The sequence below is a fragment of the Echinops telfairi genome, unplaced genomic scaffold (assembly GCF_000313985.2).
Source record: "Echinops telfairi isolate 266 unplaced genomic scaffold, ASM31398v2 ScPeMD7_7467;HRSCAF=8505_0, whole genome shotgun sequence".
In the NCBI taxonomy this organism is placed as follows: domain Eukaryota; kingdom Metazoa; phylum Chordata; class Mammalia; order Afrosoricida; family Tenrecidae; genus Echinops; species Echinops telfairi.
The window spans coordinates 9,485,332-9,503,550 of record NW_022111367.1 but is presented as its reverse complement, the minus strand read 5'-3'; positions in this window follow the sequence as shown (position 1 = coordinate 9,503,550).

Below are 18,219 nucleotides of genomic sequence, written 5' to 3'. Positions count from 1 at the left end.
CCAATTCTACCTTACAAATCTGGCTAGACCAGAGCATGTACACTGGTACAGATAAGAGCTGGAAACACAGGGAATTCAGGACAGATAAACCCCTCAAGACCAATAATGAGAGTAGCAATACCAGGAGGGGAAGGGCAAGGTAGGGGAGCAAGGGGGAACTGATCACAATGATCTACATATAACCTCCTCCATGGGGGACAGACAACAGAGAAGTGGGTGAAGGGAAACATCAGACTGTATAAGACATGAAAAAAAAAATCAAGTGTTCATGATGGAGGGAGGGTGGAGAGGGAGAGGAAAAAACGAGGGCCTGATACCAAGGGCTCAAGTAGAAAGAAAATGTTTTGAGAATAATGACGGCAACAAATGTACAAATGTGCTTGACACAAGGAATGTATGTATGAATTGTGATAAGAGTTGTACGAGTCCCCAATAAAATGATTTTTAAAAATAGTGGGGGGGGGGGGAAGAATTGCAGTGTTGGAAACCCCCAAGGGCACTTCTTCCCTGTCCTACAGGGTCACTGTGTGTTGGAATCGATGGCAGTGAACGAGCATGTAGTGGGTTTGCTCTTCTGATCCTGCCTCGTTAACATCAACATGACAGCCGATCCCCAAGTGGGATGATAACCCCAAACATAGAGGTTAGTGTGGTACACCAGGTTGACTAGAGAAACATACCCCTTGACACCCATGGATGTATAAGAGAGAGCTTATGTCAAGTAGTAATTATATACCAAAAACGCATCCTAGCCCAGTCCAACTTAAGTCCCTCAGTCCCTCTTCAGACTCACCAGGCCACATGCGACGATGCAGAATGCAGGCTGATCACAGGCCGGCAGGTGCAGTCCAGTGGATCCAAGGCCAGTGGACACATGGCAGGCCTCTGGCAGCTCTCAAGGTGGCTAGAAAGCAGGACGGTGAAGGTAGGCAGGAGAATTAGGTTCCCAGGGCCCTCCTGATGAGAACGCCAGGCCCACTGGAAGGTACCATCAGGCTGTGACCCGTCACAGGTTGGATATCACCTCGATATTTTCATACACCAAGTTGACATAAATTTAACCACAATTAGGATTTACAACATATCCTTTTTTGGAGATGCAATTGGATCCATCATACCAAGCAAGACATGAGGATCTTTTTATCCTCAATTTGACCTATCTGGTTTCTGTTCATCGTTCTATCCCCAGGAAATCTTTCACATGCCGAGTTCCAGGGTAAAGACAAGTAGACTGTCTATGTCCCTACGATGATGGGATGTTCTCAGGGTCTGTGAGCCTGGACCTGCCCCAGGCTAATTTCCCACTTCTCTGGCTCCTAGACGAGGGTCTCATACAGTGAGTGGATCTTTCTTCTCTGTTCCTGACGGCTCAAGAACACAATTATCAACGAAAAGAAATGAACTACAGCATGAACCTCAAAAACATTACCTCAGGTGAAAGAATGTTCAACTCAAAAGACAACACACAGCGTGGTGCCATTTGTACAAAATGTCCAGCAGAAAGCAGACTAGACACTGACTGGCATTAGGGTGGAAATGGGAAGTAATCTTTCTGGAGGTGACGGGAATGTTCTAGAACTTGGGTTGGGATGATGCCTATACAATTCTAAGTTTACTAACCATGATTGAATCCTACTTACAACAGGTCAAGTCTATGGGCTCTACATTGGACCTCAATAAAGCTGCTTTAAAGAAAGAAAAGAAATTAAGCCTTGCTTGGGGAGTGAGTTGGGGCATGTGCTCAGGGACAGGCCAGACACTTGGGCACAAAGGCAGCCTCCAATCTGCAAACAGATCTTCTTGGAGAATGTATGTGCCAAGTGGGAATTGATTGAAGGGTGCACTGTATGGTGTCCACGCCACTTTGGCTCCACAAATGCACAGCCTTCTCAGCAGGACCCCGGTCCCTGGGCTCAGTGGACTCACCCACCTGTTCATATTCAAGGCCATACTTGGAGTTTCACTGTCCACCCAGGGCCTTGTCGGAGGCGGCTCAGACCTTACATTGACTCCCCTGAGAGGAGGCCCCTCTGTGACTTGTGGGCAAGACAGCTACCCAGGCCTCGCCCCCAGTCTGGCACTGATTGTGCCCACCAGAGTTGTGAAACCACAGAGCACCCACTCCCTTGTTCAGCTGCTCACTGTGCCGCCAGGAAGCAGCGAGGGTGTGTGGTGAAGGGGCTGGGTTCCTCTTTGAAACAGGTGTACACTTGCATTACTCAAGATGGGGCAAGCAGTGTGCTTGGAGCGACCAGAAGAGAGAGCGGCTCACTTTGGGTGGATGCCTGTGGCCTCCATCCAGCTTCATCTCCCTGTCCCTATCCCATGTTGTCACTCCCCGCCAGTGCAGGCACTGTCTTCTAGGGCGGTACATAGCCCGAACCCAAATCCCAACTCACCACCACCAAGTCCACCCCAGCCCACAGGATGGGGTCGAGTGGAACCAGTCCGGGAGGCTTTCAGGGCTGTACCTGGACAAGAGGAGAAAGCCTGTGTTTTCTCCGTGGAGCAACTGGGGCTTCACACTGGTGACCTAAAGGTTAGGGGCCCACCTGGTATCATACCAGGCCACCAGGACACACACACACACACACGCACAGTAAGGAGCAAAACCACCTTGGACCTGCCTTCAGTGTTGACTCTTTATTGAGGGAGATTGATATTCACCTAATAATCGTAAAAATGAAAAACCTGATGATTCACAACACATACGCTGCTGGGGAGACTAGCACACCGTCCCACAGGAATATCGAATTTGGAGTGGGGGCCACGGGAGCCCTGTTTGCCAAGGTGAAATTGAGGTCAAAGCTGGAGGGGTGAGAGGAGATGCCAGGTGAGGAGTAGAAGGGAAGCAGAAGCGGGCCCCCGGGCACAGGCCCTGAGTGGGCGGAGTTGCACAGCTGCAGAAGGAATGAAAGGCGTCAGTGGGGGAAGGGAGGGTTGGCGGCTAGGACTGAGGCTAGATCAGCGGTTCTCAACCTGTGGGTCACAACCCCTTTGGGAGTCGAACGACCCTTTCACAGGGGTCACCTGAGACCATCGAAAAACACACATTTTCCTCTATCCACGTATCCAGGTGGGTCCACCCACATGCAGATACTCCCACATATGAGTACCCAGTGTGATGATATCATCACGCCAACCCCATCACATACACCCCGAACAAATACAGGTGCCTGTGGCAGGGTTGGTGCCATAGCGTACTTATGGGGACCAATCACACGTGTAGAGAGCAGCTAATGTGTAGAGAGCAGCTGCTGTGTTGAAAACCGCAATATTGGAGGTAAAATGACACTTCATGAATTATAATTACATATTGTTTTTGTGATTAATCACTATGCTTTAATTATGTTCAATTTGTAACGATGAAAATACATCCCGCATATCAGATATTTACATTATGATTCATAATAGTAGCAAAATTAGTTAAGAAGTAACAGCGAAAATAATCTTATGGTTGAGGGTCACCACCACATGAGGAACTGTATGAAAGGGTTGTGGCATTAGGACGGTTGATAACCACTGGCCTAGATAGTCACCAGGCGGGATCACGCAGTGCTGAGCCAAGGGAGGGTGAGAGAAGTCTGGCCTCTCTCCTGACAGTCCCATGGCTTTTCCCTTGACACCAAAGTCAGCCCCCAAGTAAACTCACTGTCGAGTCAATAGGGACCCTGTAGGACAGGGTGGAACTGCGCCTGTGAGTTTCTGAGACTAACTCTTCACAAGAGAAGAAAGTCCCGTCTCCTCCCGAGGAGCCTCTGGTGGGTTTCACACTGGACTTTTCAGCTAGCAGCCCAAGCCAAGGCAAATACAGCCTGGAGGCACTCGCCCTTCTCTCCCACCTGGCCGCTAAGCCTGAGAAGCTTCTAGCTGCTGGGTGGCCTCAGCTCCGGTGCCTGGCAGCCCCTGCTACAACCGAATGGAACCTTGCCAGGCCCTGCAGCAGCTCCACGCTCAAGTCCATGGCTGCCCTCACTGTGTGTTTTCACGGCCTTCCAGCCTAGTGGGCTCGTCCTCCAGCACGGCCGCTCACCTCACAAGGTTCTGTGGCCACCACAGGGTCCTGCACCCATAGCGTCCTGGCAGCTGGGCTGAGATCGGTCTCTCAGGGGTGGGTGACTGCTGGCACCGCGAGAGACTGATGAGGAGCTTCTAGCACCCTAGCCACCACAGAAGGGCACAGTGACAGGGTGGGTGGAACTCCATGTTTTGAAAAATGAGAAGTCTGTCCTCTGGTTGTGGTATCCATTGGAGTTCAAAGATGTGGGGAAGGCATTGCCGGGGTGAGGCTGGAGACGAGTTGGCTGGTGAGGGGCAGACGTACTGGGGAGGACTTTTGAACGGAATGGCGGACAGAGGCCAGGGGGCTTGGACCCAAAGCCAGGGTTTCTTTCTCCTAGTGGTTCTTTTTGCTGGACCCTGGGTAGTTAGTGACCTGATCTATGGTGCTTTAGCGCAGAAGCTAGTCTGTGTGTTGCGGGCCCGAGCACGTGGCCCCGAGCCTGCCCCTGATGGGCTTACAGAGAGCCTGGGAAAGTTTCTGGCTGCGGGTGGGGATCTGCCTGTGAACTACCACCTGAAAAGTCCCCTTGATTTAGATTTAGAGACAAGCAGGCATTCGGAGGAGCGCACTTCCTCCTCCCCACGGAGCCGCTCCCTCCTCCGCCAGGGCTCCTTCTATTTATAGGCTTCCTCCCCCGGAGCTGCAGCACCTGAGAAAAGCTCTTGAAACAAACCCACACAGAATTCTGAAAAGAATGTCAAACCACAGGCACTTTCCCCACTCTGCTTTCAAATCTCTAAGTTTGTCCTATTCCTGGATGACCCTAGAGCAGACAGAGTCCAACGAGGTGCCAAGGCTTACAATGGGCTAGATGAAGAAGGCGCTGGTTTCTAAACCCTGGTTTCAGCCTGGAGCACACTGGCATCGAACTCAAGGAGGAGTGGGAGACCCTCTGGACCCAACCAAACAAGGTGGACAAGACCCCCATGAAGAAAAAGCCCCATGGGCCTTGAAGCGTAACAAGAACTTTCAACAAAGATGGTGGTGAGATGCTTGAATTGGCGTCCAGGCATTCAAGGTCCTAGTCCAAGCTCTGTTTGGACACATTACTTACACCTTTGGTTGATTTCCCAATTTATATATGGAAAGAACTGGGCCAGGTTAGGGTTTTCAAAAAAAGAGAAAAAAAATTCTTTTTAACTCAGAGTACACACAAGTGAAACAAGTTTCATGAAACAATAGTTAAGCCTACCAAGATATATTTTCTATCCCATTTCATTAAAAAAAAATTCTGGTCATGACTAACTAAAACGATTCTAAAACCCACCAGGTATTGCAACCCAATGGTTAAAAAACTTTGAGCTACACAATATCTAATTCTTTCCCTAATTATTATTATTTTAAAAATATTTGTGATATCACAGAGGAAAAGTAGTTCTTTGATAAAATGTAGTCAACATTTTTCCAGTTAATTTATTTCTTCTTCTTTTTGTGTTTTGTAGGATCAAATTACTTTTGAATAGTCGCTCTGTGTGTGTGTGTGCGCGCGCGCGCTCACAGGAATGGAGGCAATGAGGTCCAAAAACACTAGTCCAACCGTATCTCTCAGCAGCTGAAACCACCTGTTTTAATTTTTCTTTTCTTGTTTGTTCTTGTCTTTTAGAAGTCAACCAGAGGCAGAATTGATTACAGCTGGGCAGAAGCATGCCCTAGGGGCCGGCAGCCCCACTACTGAGCACACCCCATGGCAATGTGTGCATACGTTCCCCAAAGACCTGTCTATGTTTGTGATCGTCCCAGACAGGCGACTACTCAGATGTTCATCAACAGGTGAATGCAGCAATAAATATTAGTGCAGCAAGGTTGCTGCCCCTGGGCAGCAAAATAAGTACATGCCCAGCTACCAATGGGAATGTAGACCTCAGACCAAAGAAGACTCCTTTGCCATCTGCTGTACTGTTCAGAGAGAGAAGCCATCGTTGAAGGATCCCAGTGATAGGAAGTTCAAAGCCAGGCAAAACTAACCTGTGGCCCAGGACTAACTGTGGCAGGTAGTGCAAGGAGCGGCCAGGGTGCCCAAAATGATCTGGTTTTTAATCTGGGTGCTAGTTACATGGGTGTAGTTACTTTATGAAAGCTCACTAAGCCGAGCCTTTTACCAACTAACACTCATTATAGGTCAACGAGCAAGTTTCCTAAAAAAATAATAATTTATAAATTATTAAAGCTTCATGAGGGAGGAGGGAGCGGGGAGGGTGAGGGAGGGGGAAAAGGAAAATGAGGAGCTGATTCCAGGAACCCAAGCAGAAGGCAAATTTTGAGAATGATGAGGGCGACAAATGTGTGAGTGTGCTTTACACAATTGACGTATGGGTGGATTGTGATAAGAGTTGTATGAGCCCCAATAAAATGATTTAAAAAAACAACAACTAAGAACGAAGAAGACACACCTGTTGGGTTCAACTCTTACGATAGGAAAACTTTCTAAAGCAAGCTTTGGAAAGAAGAATGGCCGCATTCATCTGGAGGCCCTTTGATGCCAGGTGACTGGGCCGGGCCCCCTGCAGGGCAGAGGGAGGGCAGCAGCCTGTTACCGCAGGAGGCAGGTGCGCCTGATCAAAGCCTAACACAGGGAAAGCATCTCCTCTAATTTTGTGGATGCTGTGGTTTCGCTAGTGGGCACAGCGTGTGTGGACTGCGCCAGGGGACATCAAAATGATGACCTATAAAATTGGGGGGAGGGGGACAGCATTTCTGTAGAACTGGACACTTATCAAAATATCCCTGTCATGATAACAACATCAACATTTCCCACAAACCCAGCTTACTTGCACCATCCTGTGTACAAGGCTAAAACTCTGGGCTGATTTGCTTTTTGAACCTTCTGATGTGCTCTGGTCAGAGCTGTCTTGATGACCCCATTACAACAGCGCTTTGACTCACATGGTTTCATCTGCACAAACTATTGTCCTTTAGAGATGTACTTTTAGTTTACTGTGCATCTTGTCACTACTGTTGCTATTGCACCCAGCAATCTATCAGAACTAGGACTTACAAGTCACATTCGCACACAAAGCACCGCTAAGCATTCTGAGTCCATGAGGCGGGTGGGGGTGACACTAGGAGTTACTGAACGGGGTGCCACCGCTGATTCTGCACCTTTCAGGACCAGAGGATCATCATTTGAAGCCCGACTGCACAGTAGGACCACAGATGGAGCAGAGTCAGGGTAGAGAAGTGAGTCAAATTCAGGATCTCCCCAGGAGTTGTTTTTCTGACAAAAATTCTCCTTGGGACATTTTCTTGTGAAAATTTTTGCAAACTGTCTTCATCGTCTGAACCACCCATTTGGTATTTCCCTTGCCTTATTGGTTAACAGAACAGCCCCACGAGTTTTTGTCTCTGCAGCCTGAAGCAAAGGTGGGTTTTCTCTCGGATATTCCTGGTGCCCAGCACAGAGCTTCAGGCATGAGAGGTGCTCAGCTAACAGTCCTTGGCCAAAAGAGATAAAGAAGAGATAGTCTCATTATGTTGTTACTTTCTCTTGAAGGAAAAGTACAGGGAAACAAAAATGTTGGGCTCTAGTTGGTTGGAGGTTGTCTTACTTTCTGGGTGCTGTTTGGAAGAGGAGACGAGAAAGGTTTGGATGGTCCTGTAGGCAGTAGATGAGTCTTTGAGAATATCACATTCCCTCCCCCACAGCAGCTAGCATGGAGTACAAGTAGATGCTCCATGGATCCTTAGAGGAGGTGGGAAGACAAGCCAAGGGGGGTTCTGGTAGTAAGGCGTGGAGTTACAGTGCCTCACCATTGTGCTAGTCCTCTGGCAGCAACAGGGAGAGCCTGTTCCTGCCTGCGGTTGTTACATAGTCTGTTGTCAATTTGAGAAAGAATGAAGAGTGAAGGGGTGGAGTTTAGCCTGTCAATCAGGTTGCAGCTTGATGACCTCATTTGGAGATGCTAAGTTGATAAATAGCACACTGGAGGCAGGACACACTTACTCCCTGCGAGACACTCCTTCTGACAAGAAACATGGAGCTATGCTAGTGCCCTGCTAGTGCCTTGAGCTGGAGGAGCCACGTGGATACCCCTGCCAGCACTGAGATGCTTACAACACCACTGGATCCACAAGACTTCCCACCCACTGGCCTGTGATCTTCCTGCATTCAGTGTCATTGCATGTGTTTTATGAGTCTGAAGAGGAATTTATAGATTGGTATCAGACATATGGGCTAATATTGGACTTGTGGACTTGATCTGAACTGGGCTGGGATGTTTTCAATACTCAATTGCTCTTGTAGCTAAACCTCTTATACACATATGAGTCTCCCAGGATTTGTTTCCCTAGTCTATCTGGACTAACACACTACCTAAAAACTGCTCACAATCTGCCATAGTCAATTACAGTGTACACTAATGCAGAGCAATGCGGGGTGTTAACTTAGAACAGCGGTTCTCAACCTGTGGGTTGCAACCCCTTTGGGGTGGAATGACCCTTTCACAGGGGTCTTCCGATTCATAACAGTAGCAAAATTACAGTTATGAAGTAGCAACGAAAATAACTTTATGGTTGGGGTGTCACCACAACATGAGGAACTGTATTAAAAGGTCATGGCCTTAGGAAGGTTGAGAACCACTGCTTTAGAAGAACACCTAAATTAGGTCAGGGCAGTGGTGAGGTGGGGCGCAATCGAAGAAGGCTGCCTGGAGGAGACAGTGCGGGAGACATTCATTCCATGTGCTCGGTCATGGAGTAGAAGAGATAGTGGCACCAAGTGAGGGGCCAGATCCCGAAAGGTCTTGTATATTCTGTTAAAGATTTAGAATCAGGTATCACAAAACAATGGATGCTATTAGAGGAGTTTAGTTTTATAGTTTTTAAAGCCTCTTGTTTTCTTAGAGCATGTCCAGGTTCACAAAAACATTGTACAGAAAATATAGTAAGGTCAGTATAACTTCTCTGCCTCTCTCTGCCCAGTTTCTCTTGTTATTAAACAAACAAGCAAACAATGCCCCCTCCCCAAACACTGCCATTGAATCTCTTCTGGTTCATAGTGACCCTATGGGATAAAGAAGAGGCTTTCTACTCCTGTCAAGAACGTTGGTCTCCGACACCCACAAGAGCAATTCTGTCCTGTCCTGTCGGGTTGCTGTGAGTCTGACTCACCTGGATGGTGGGGGGCGAGTAGAACTGCCTCTGGGTTTCTGACGCTGCATTTTGATGGGAGCAGATAGTCTCATCTATCGCCCTTGGAGCGGCTGGTGGGCTCGAACTACTGACCTTGGCCTTATCAGGTCAATGGTTACCCAACAGCACCACTGGGGCTTCTGTTTCTGAGCATCTTACGTTCCTGTGGTACCATTGTAACCCTTGATCAACCATTCCTGCTATGTTATCAGTAAGTACAATCCATAGCTTATTTTAGGCTCGATTCTTGGGGTCCTACAGGGTTTGAAGAATGCATACTGTCCCGTGTCCACCTGGACAGTCTCATGCAGATTAGTTTCACCAACTGAAAATGCCCGAGGCCACCAAGTCACTCCCTCGCTCACCCTCCGACCCCTGGTAGCCACAGGTCTTTTCCCTGTCTCCACAGTTTTGCCTTTTCCAAATGGAGTAATATTATTCAGAATGACTTCTTCCAGTCGGCAATATTCATGCTTTTTGGCAGCTCTTTCAAATAATAATTTTGTGTACGTTTTTAGTGAAAGTTTACACAGAAAAAAATAGGCTTTTATTTGACAATTTCCTTACATTAGTCAATGATCTGACTCCCATTTTTCACAATGTATCAACACTGTCTTTAACAGCCTTCTGGCTGTTCCCTTTCCAGTGCTCTAGTTTCTGTGCCTCCTGTGATACCCTGTCCCCGAAAATAAGACAGTGTCTTATATTAATTTTTGCTCCCAAAGATGCACTAGGTCTTATTTTCAGGGGATGTCTTATTTTTCCATGAAGAAGAATACGGTACACATTTATTGTTGAACAACAAAAAAAGGAAATTTATTACCTGTATACGGTATGGTAGTAGTTGTCATCACAAACCAGCATAACCAGACAAACTGTGAATCCTACAGTATCAAGAATTTCTTGTTGCTACCATTATCTCCATGTACAACAATCTATGGCACATTTACTCATTTATTCAATGACAATCATGCCATCATCTTCTGGAACATCTTCTTAACAATCCAAACCCTTATTTTCAGGGAGGTCTTATTTTTGGGGGGATGCCTTATATTTCAGCGAGAGGCAAAACTGTAAGTAGGTCTTATTTTCGGGAGATGTCTTACTTTTGGGGAAACAGGGCAGTTAGGTTTTATGTCGGCTGGGGTGGACCAGGATCCTCCCACGATACAGCCGAACAGTGTGTGGTCGACACCGTAGTGAGATCTACTGTGAAGGAGCCAACGGTTAGTCTGATCTCGGTCTTGATACAACTGAGGGAAGTTTCACTTGCCGTGTGGCCTACCCTAAATATAGATCGACCCCGTGTAGACGCTGGCTCCCTGCTTCTGCTGGAACCGATCCTGTCTCTGGGTCTTCAACCTCCTGTGTTAGGATCCAGTGATCCCGGGTGTCAACAGAGGTCTGACTGCTGCTGACCTGGGGCTCATTCAGCGCGGCATCACCAGCTGGGTCTTCCTGCTTCATCTTCCTGTTCCTGTTGGTCAGCCCCGGCAGCTACAGGGGTGAGAAGCTGCTGGCTGACATCTGACCCCTGGAGTCAAACCACTACGTGAGCCGTTGCTTGAGATACAGCTTTGCACACACGTACACGTACACGTACACGTACACGTACACGTACACGTACACGCAGCACTGGTTTTGCCTCTTAAGAGAACCTGGCCTACCTCCTCCCTCCCGCCATGTCTTCTCATCCTTATTCGAGAATAAAATTGGACCTTTTGAGCTCCTACAGATTTTTTTAATAGAGCACTGTACTCATGGGTAAGATCTTTGATTTTATGAGCCATTCTATTATTTTACTAAAATGTGACCTCATGGGATCATTTCAGTTTAAGACTTAAAGAATCGCTCAAGGTGATGGACTCAGAGAATTCTCTAGTCTCAACTGGTCCAGTAAACCTGGATTTTAAAAAGAATCTGAGTTCCGTTCCGACTTCCCCTCATTCCATCAGGGCCCATCTATCGTGGCCTGGATCTGCAGTCAGTCAGGGGTGGTAGCCTCACCAGCCTTGGTTTTCCAGGTCTCAGGTTAGATGAGGCTGGGGCTTGTGTGGACGACTAGCTCTGACTAATTTCTCTTCTAAAATGTCACACCCCAAATTCTACTCACTCACTAAGATATAGAACATGGACTTTGAGAACTACATGAGGGGAGACCCCACCAAAAAATTGAAAGTTTTTCCAAGCTATGTATTTAAATTGTTTTTACAAAACAACCTTATCGCCTTCAAAGTACTCTCCATTACCCCTAATACGTTTGTCAAATCTGTGATTCCATTTTTTTTCTTTCTTTTCTTAAATACTTTTAAAATCATTTTATTGGGGGCTTATACAACTCTTATCACAATCAATATTTCATCAATGTGTCAAGCACATTTGTTCTTGGAAACATTTTTAAAATTCATCTGTTGGATGGCTGACAGCTCCTCCCTCATTCTTTTCTTCACAGCTTCTACATCGTCAAATCACTGCCCTTTCATGTCCCTCCTCATTCTCAGAAACAATAAGAAGCCACATGCAGTGAGGTCAGGTGAGTGAAGGGCAGGGGGCAACAGAGACAGACTGTTTCTTTTGCCAAAAACTGGTGCACCAAGATGGCTGCAGGAGCAGGTACATTGTCATGGTAGCAAAACAAGTCCCCCATTTGCCACAAATCAGGCCTTTTTTGTCACACACTGTTATGAAGTCGTTTCAGAACCTCTAAATAGAAAGCTTGATTTCAAGTCTGACCTGATGGAACAGATTCCAAATGTACTAAGAGTCGACATTTTCATCTGTTCAGGAAGTTGATGAACATCCAGAATGATGTTTGTCATCAATCGACATCTCACCTTTTTTGAAATGAGAAAACCACTTGTACACTTAAGTTTTTCCCACAGCGCTGACCTTGTAAGCTGTGTTCAACATTACAGGAGTTTTGACATTTTCCCCAAGCAGTTAACAAAAATTCACAGCCACACGCTGTTCTCTTAAATCAGCGATCACAAAAACAAGGTTCAAGCGAAACTGCTTTCACAAAAAAATTCAGTGACCAGAGAGAACCTTCCCAGGCGACACCACTGGGTGCACTAACTCAGAGCAAGTTGCTCAATGCTTGCCTAGCGGGGGAAAAATGCATGCTACTAAAGTTCCACCCAGTGGAGCTTTTTTACGTTTTGGTTTTTTTCTTCCCCCCAGAACCCCTTCATATTATGATAACTGACTGATTTGGCCCATGAGACTAAGGCCCTATACATAGATACATACATAAGGTCCTATACATACATATTTGTTTTCACACATAGAAAACAAATCTTGCAAGATTTTGGTTATATCTGAGAAATACTTGTTACTGTGTCCTTTATTGTATGCATATGTAAACATACATATCTGTACATACACATACATATCAATTCTTCTATCTGTGTACACGTCTATACCTACCCATATACATATATATTCCTATACACATACATTTGCGACTGTACATTGTTTTTTGGTTATTGTTGATATTGTAGGCAAACTATGTAAGTGATATTTCTCAGCACAGACAGCCTCTCTCTGTGGCTTCTTAGGGACAGCACTTCCTTTAGTCAGGCTGTGCTTATTACACCCACCTTTGGTGCTACGTCAGCTCATTCCTTCTTGCCACTGAATGAGACGCCACTCTGCCGAAGTACTACAAGTTGTTGGTAAAGATGACTTTAGTAAAGGTCATCTCGATTGCACCCAAGTTTTAGAAATATGAGTGAAGTTGCTATAAAAGTTCATGTGCAGGTTTTCCATCAACGGCTCTTAAGGAGCAAAGAATGCACGCAGACGTGCATTTTAGCAAACTCAGCCTTAGAAGGGGATGTAGAATACAGACTAGATTAGAGAACAAAGAATGGGACGAGGGAGCAAGGGAAGAAGAGTCAAGAATAGGTGGAGGCAGTGGACTGTGTGGCTCATTGTCCACAAACAACTGCCTCCTTTGCCAAGAGATCAGAGGAACGGGATGGTGCTGGGCTACTTTGACTCGATGTTTGGATCTCTAGCGGACTCCGGATAAAGGGGAGAAGGGTGGCGGTGGGGGGGGCGGTGTTGCAGAACAGAACTTGGAATTCTTGTGCACTGCCGACTTTCTGGAGCCACGGAGACTGGATAAACTCCTGAAACTATTGCCTGGGGATAATCTTTAAACCCTAACTGAAAAATATCCCCTGAGATCTTAAAACTAAACCATAGTTTATCTTAACTAGTAAACATTTCTTCCTGGAGACAAGCTAGCACAGGAGGTAGAGGGATCCCAGGTGAAGACCATGGAATGCAGTTTGAACAGCTTGGTTAGTCCCCAGTGTACTCAGCAGGTGACCCCAGAATGAGGTGGGGAGATCTGCCACTCGGATTCCCGGGTGCAGAGACAAACTTGTTCAGTAGTGTGATCGTCACGGGTGCTGACACCAAAGCTTTCGAGTTTTTCTTCTCGGTGCACAGTAAGACGGCACTGCCTGATTCTTGAAGTTGGGTGTGACCATGTGACTTCCAGTGGCCAGTGACAGCCAGACGAAAACACACGCCTCCGTGTACCGTTCTCCACTCTCTCTTTTCATTGGTTTTAATCATTGGAAGTGGGAGGAAAATCAGTTCTCAGCTGATTGTGTGTCTCTGGGAAAGCCTCCCTGACATTCAGGTAATACTCTTCCCACGTGGCCGGGAAGCACCCTGCACTCGCTCCTCCTAGGGAGTGTTGGTTCATGCCACACAGGGGCCTGTGTGCTCGTCACCCTTAGGAGCTCCTTATTATTTGTGTGTTTCATTTTTACATACTTATCTTCAGACCAGTTATATTCCAGCTCTTTCAGAATGGAGCAGCATGTGGTGAAAAATCAACGGCACTGAAGGGAGACAGCCAGGCTGCACGGAAGGCAATGCCATGAAACAAGGCTTGGGCACTGCTTGAACTCCAGGTGAGATGTTGTGACAAAAGGAGGCAACTCTGGAGCACTCCTTCATCTGTGCCGAGACCTTTGGAAGAAGGCCACCCAGCCGGCCGGCGAGGAGCGCACCACATCTGTGACCATTCCAAAGAAAGATGATCCAATGGGATGCAGAATATATCAAACCAGATCATTAATATCACGCATGAAATGTTGCTGAAGAAAATTTAAAAATAAATGTTGTAGTTCACTGACAATGAACTGCCAGAATCCAAGCTGGATTCAGAAGAGGATGTGGAACAAGGGTGTCATTGCTGATTTTGAATGGATCGTGACAAAAATCAGAGACTAACAGAAAGATGTGTACCTGTGTTTTATTGACTATTCAACTGGGTTTGTCTGCATGGATCATAACAAACTATGTATAATGTTAAGAGGAATGTAAATTCCAGAACACTTCATTGTGCTCATGTACAATCTATACAGAAGCCTCTTGGTAATTTTGTGTGTGCATATGCATGTATGTGTTAATCGTTTATTTATTTATTGTTAATTGGGAGTTAATATATATATATACATATCATATCATTCCATAGTTCAATCACATCAAGCAGAATTGTACAATTCCTACCACAATCAGTTTCCAAACATTCTTGTTCTTCCTCAACTCCTTGACGTCATCTCCCTTTTATGCCCCCCCAGTGTACCCCTGCTCCACCCCCCCAAACCCTATATTTGACTTGCTGTCCCTATAGGTTCAGCAATCCTGAGTAGCAGCACATGGCTTAAAATCAGGAGGTGCGTGTGTCTGGGTTGTGTAATTTCACCATATAAATCTATTGTCTACCGAGCCAGACACTGGGAAACAGGGCAAGATGAAGGACCTGGAATCAGAATCAAAGACTCATTAACAACCAACGCACTTGACACAACCTTGCTTGTTGAGAGCCAGGACTGTAGCACTCACGGATGAGGATAAAACTATATCCTTCAGTGTAGGTTACACTCCACAGAGAGAAAACAAAAATCTTCACAACATTACCATCACACAACATCTATGGTAAACGAAGGGAAAAATCGACATTATCAAGGCTTCCATTTCGCTTGGCCCGACACTCCATGCGGGCAAACCTCAGTCCAGACATCAAGCACCAGGTTGTTTTGGGCAAAGCCGGAGCAAAGGGCTTCTTCCATGTGTTCACAGAGACAAGACGTCACCTTGAGGGTTATGCGTTTGGTCATCCCCTGTGCATGTGAAAGCTGCGTGATGACTAAGGAAGTCTTTGGATTGTGATGTTGGTCAAGGGCATTGCTTATATCCTGGACTACCTCCTGTGCTTAGGAGGGACCGATCCCTGGCGATGGGCCTCCTGCTTGATAAAGTCGAGGGTCAGCCCCTTGTGGAGGAAGCCCCTCACTGAGAAGGGTTGACACTGGCTGCAACCATGGGCCCGAGTGTGGCCAGGATTGTGGGATGACCCAGGCCGGCAGCGGGCCACTTTGTAGAATGTCCATGTCCCCGGGGTGTTCGGAGCTGGGACGGACTCAACAGCACCCATCACATATTGAAATGATTAGGGATCGATAGATCATCACGATATGAAATCATATTTACAGTTAATATGTCAGTATTGAATTAATAATGTATTTATTCCTTGTTGTCTCTCTTACTAGACATTTTGAGTATTCCTCGCTAGTTTTGAGAGCTCAGTGTGGTGTAGATGCTCAGTGAGTGAATGTTCCACAGAAAGAAGAATAAATAGGTTGCTTAAGTGTCTAGAAGGCCCATATCTATGATTCAAGGGGAAAGAAACAGAAACACATCTCTATCCATTCCTTCAGTGTTTTTCATCTTTCTCAAATAGATTTAAGAGTGCAAAATGGAGAATGTTGCCTCATTAAAAAGGGGGGGACAGGGCAAGCCATTAGGAAGTTGGATAAGTTATTTAAGCTATTGAACGCAAAAATGATGATCTGAGATGCTCAGGGTGCTCAGACGGTGCAAACTCCCACACCACACACACACACACACACACACACACACACACACACACACACACACACACGGCACTGCCTTCACAGACCCCAGGGTGCTCAGATGGCTGTCCTGACCTGAAACTGCACGGCGCCGCTCTGGTTCTGCCTGAGGGGAAAGGTGCTCACGGAACACCCAGGTGCCAAGCCCAGAGATGAGCTATGAGTGCCACCTCTGCTTTCCTTCGGTCAGCACCGATTGGGTCGGAAACCGGTGCCTGGTGAAGCTGTTTCCATGGTGAACTGTTTCGAGTGGTCTGATGAACCCAGCAACACCATCCACAGCTGCCCTCTAAGCCTGTCCCGGAATGGCTGTGCCGAGTCTGGATGTGGGGGGGACTGCTTCCTGGCTGCCTTTTGAACTCCAGGCCCAGCTACGACCTCACCGGAACAGAATCCATCCGATGCACCTGGAATTTTAATGCAATTAGGTTTTGGCCATGTGGCCCTGATACATCACTTCTCTAAGCCTTGTTTTCCTCATAATGCAAAATGGGGAGACGGATGTCTTTTTGTGGGCAAAGTGAGGTATAGATAAATATAGCTGAGAGGACCTGATCCTGAGCAGGCTCTTAAATTAAGAGTGTCATTATTGTTGCTTTCGGTCCCCTGGGCTTGACTGCACAGTGTGCCCTGGGCACGCCTTCAGGACTAGGTGGAGGTTAGTGCTGTCGGGCCAGACCCGTCCTGTACACAACCGCCTGGTCCCGACTCACATTCGGGCCCATTGTTTTGATAGTCCATGGTATAGTCAACGTGGCCAACACCGTAACTCAAATGCATCAGCTCTCCTTTGGTCTCCCGTATTCATTGTCCCATGGTCACATGCATCGGGAGTGCTATGCCAAATGCAATAAAACACTGTCTTGAAGAACAACTAAAATCATTGCCTTACCTCACCCTAAGCAGAACTCAGTCTGACTCTTGGAGCTGTTTCCCGAAACCGGTCAAAGTCTTGCAAAGAACACAAAACTCAAAGCAGTGGTCTCACTAGTTCACCTAGAGCAGGGTCAGCACGCTTCTGAGATGGAAGAGCCCATCTTGTCCCTCATAATCACTTAAAAAGTACCCGAGAGTCACAGATATGCCTTTATAAACAAACAAAATCACCATTATCTGAATGAGATTCTTTAAAATTGTCACTTGTACATCAGAACCACATGCACATACCGAAAGGGCTCGCGAGCTGCAGGTTGGCGACCTCCAGTCTAGACCCTTGTTTGGCTCAAGGGGACTCCCAGAAGCCAGTTCCCCAAGGTTCAGGGTTTGACCGGACACCTAAGGGCGAATGGCTGGGTGGGTCACTCCAACTACATGAACTCGGAAATCTGGTCTCACTTATAGTAAGAAATTTGCCACGTTAGCCATTCAGAAGTGTACATTTTAGTGACATTTTGTTATTTTCACAATGTTGGGAAAGCTTCGCCGGCATTTCAGGATTGGATAGGGGAGTGCGCAGTGTGGCGGAGAAGCATGTGTCCACGGGGAGAAGGCGGGGTGGCCTCACGCCTGGTTCCGCTCCTTGAACCCTGTCCTGCCCACACGCAGTCTCTGGGGTGGGGAGGCCATGGTCGACTTAGCTGTGAAGTTCCTCTCCAAGTTTCCCGGGAGTCTGGGTTTTCCTTCTCGTTGATCTTATCTTGATTTTTGCAGAGGGAATCCTCTCGTGTGGCTGTTTAGGGGGCTATCTTGGCCAGAAGTGATTGTCAATGCATCTTGATCGCAAGCTTGATCAATTTCAGACCGAAGAAGTTGGTGGAATTCTTCAATTGTTGTCATCCCTAGCTTTAGTGGTGGGTGGGTGAATTTGAATAATATTTGCACTGTCTGGATTTCCTTCTGTGGGTATGAATAGCTATTATCCTATTTCAGGCAGCTTTAGCCTTCAGGATACATCTTGACATGTCATTTTTGACGAATGGGATGCCATACCTCTTGAATATGTCATTCCTGACACAGCAAACCATAAGCTTGTCTGACCCTAAATGGCCAATACCAGGCCATTTCAGCACACTACTGCCTGGGATATCAATCTTTATGCATCCCCATTTCATTTCAACAGCTTCCATTTTTCCTGGATTCATACTGTGTGCA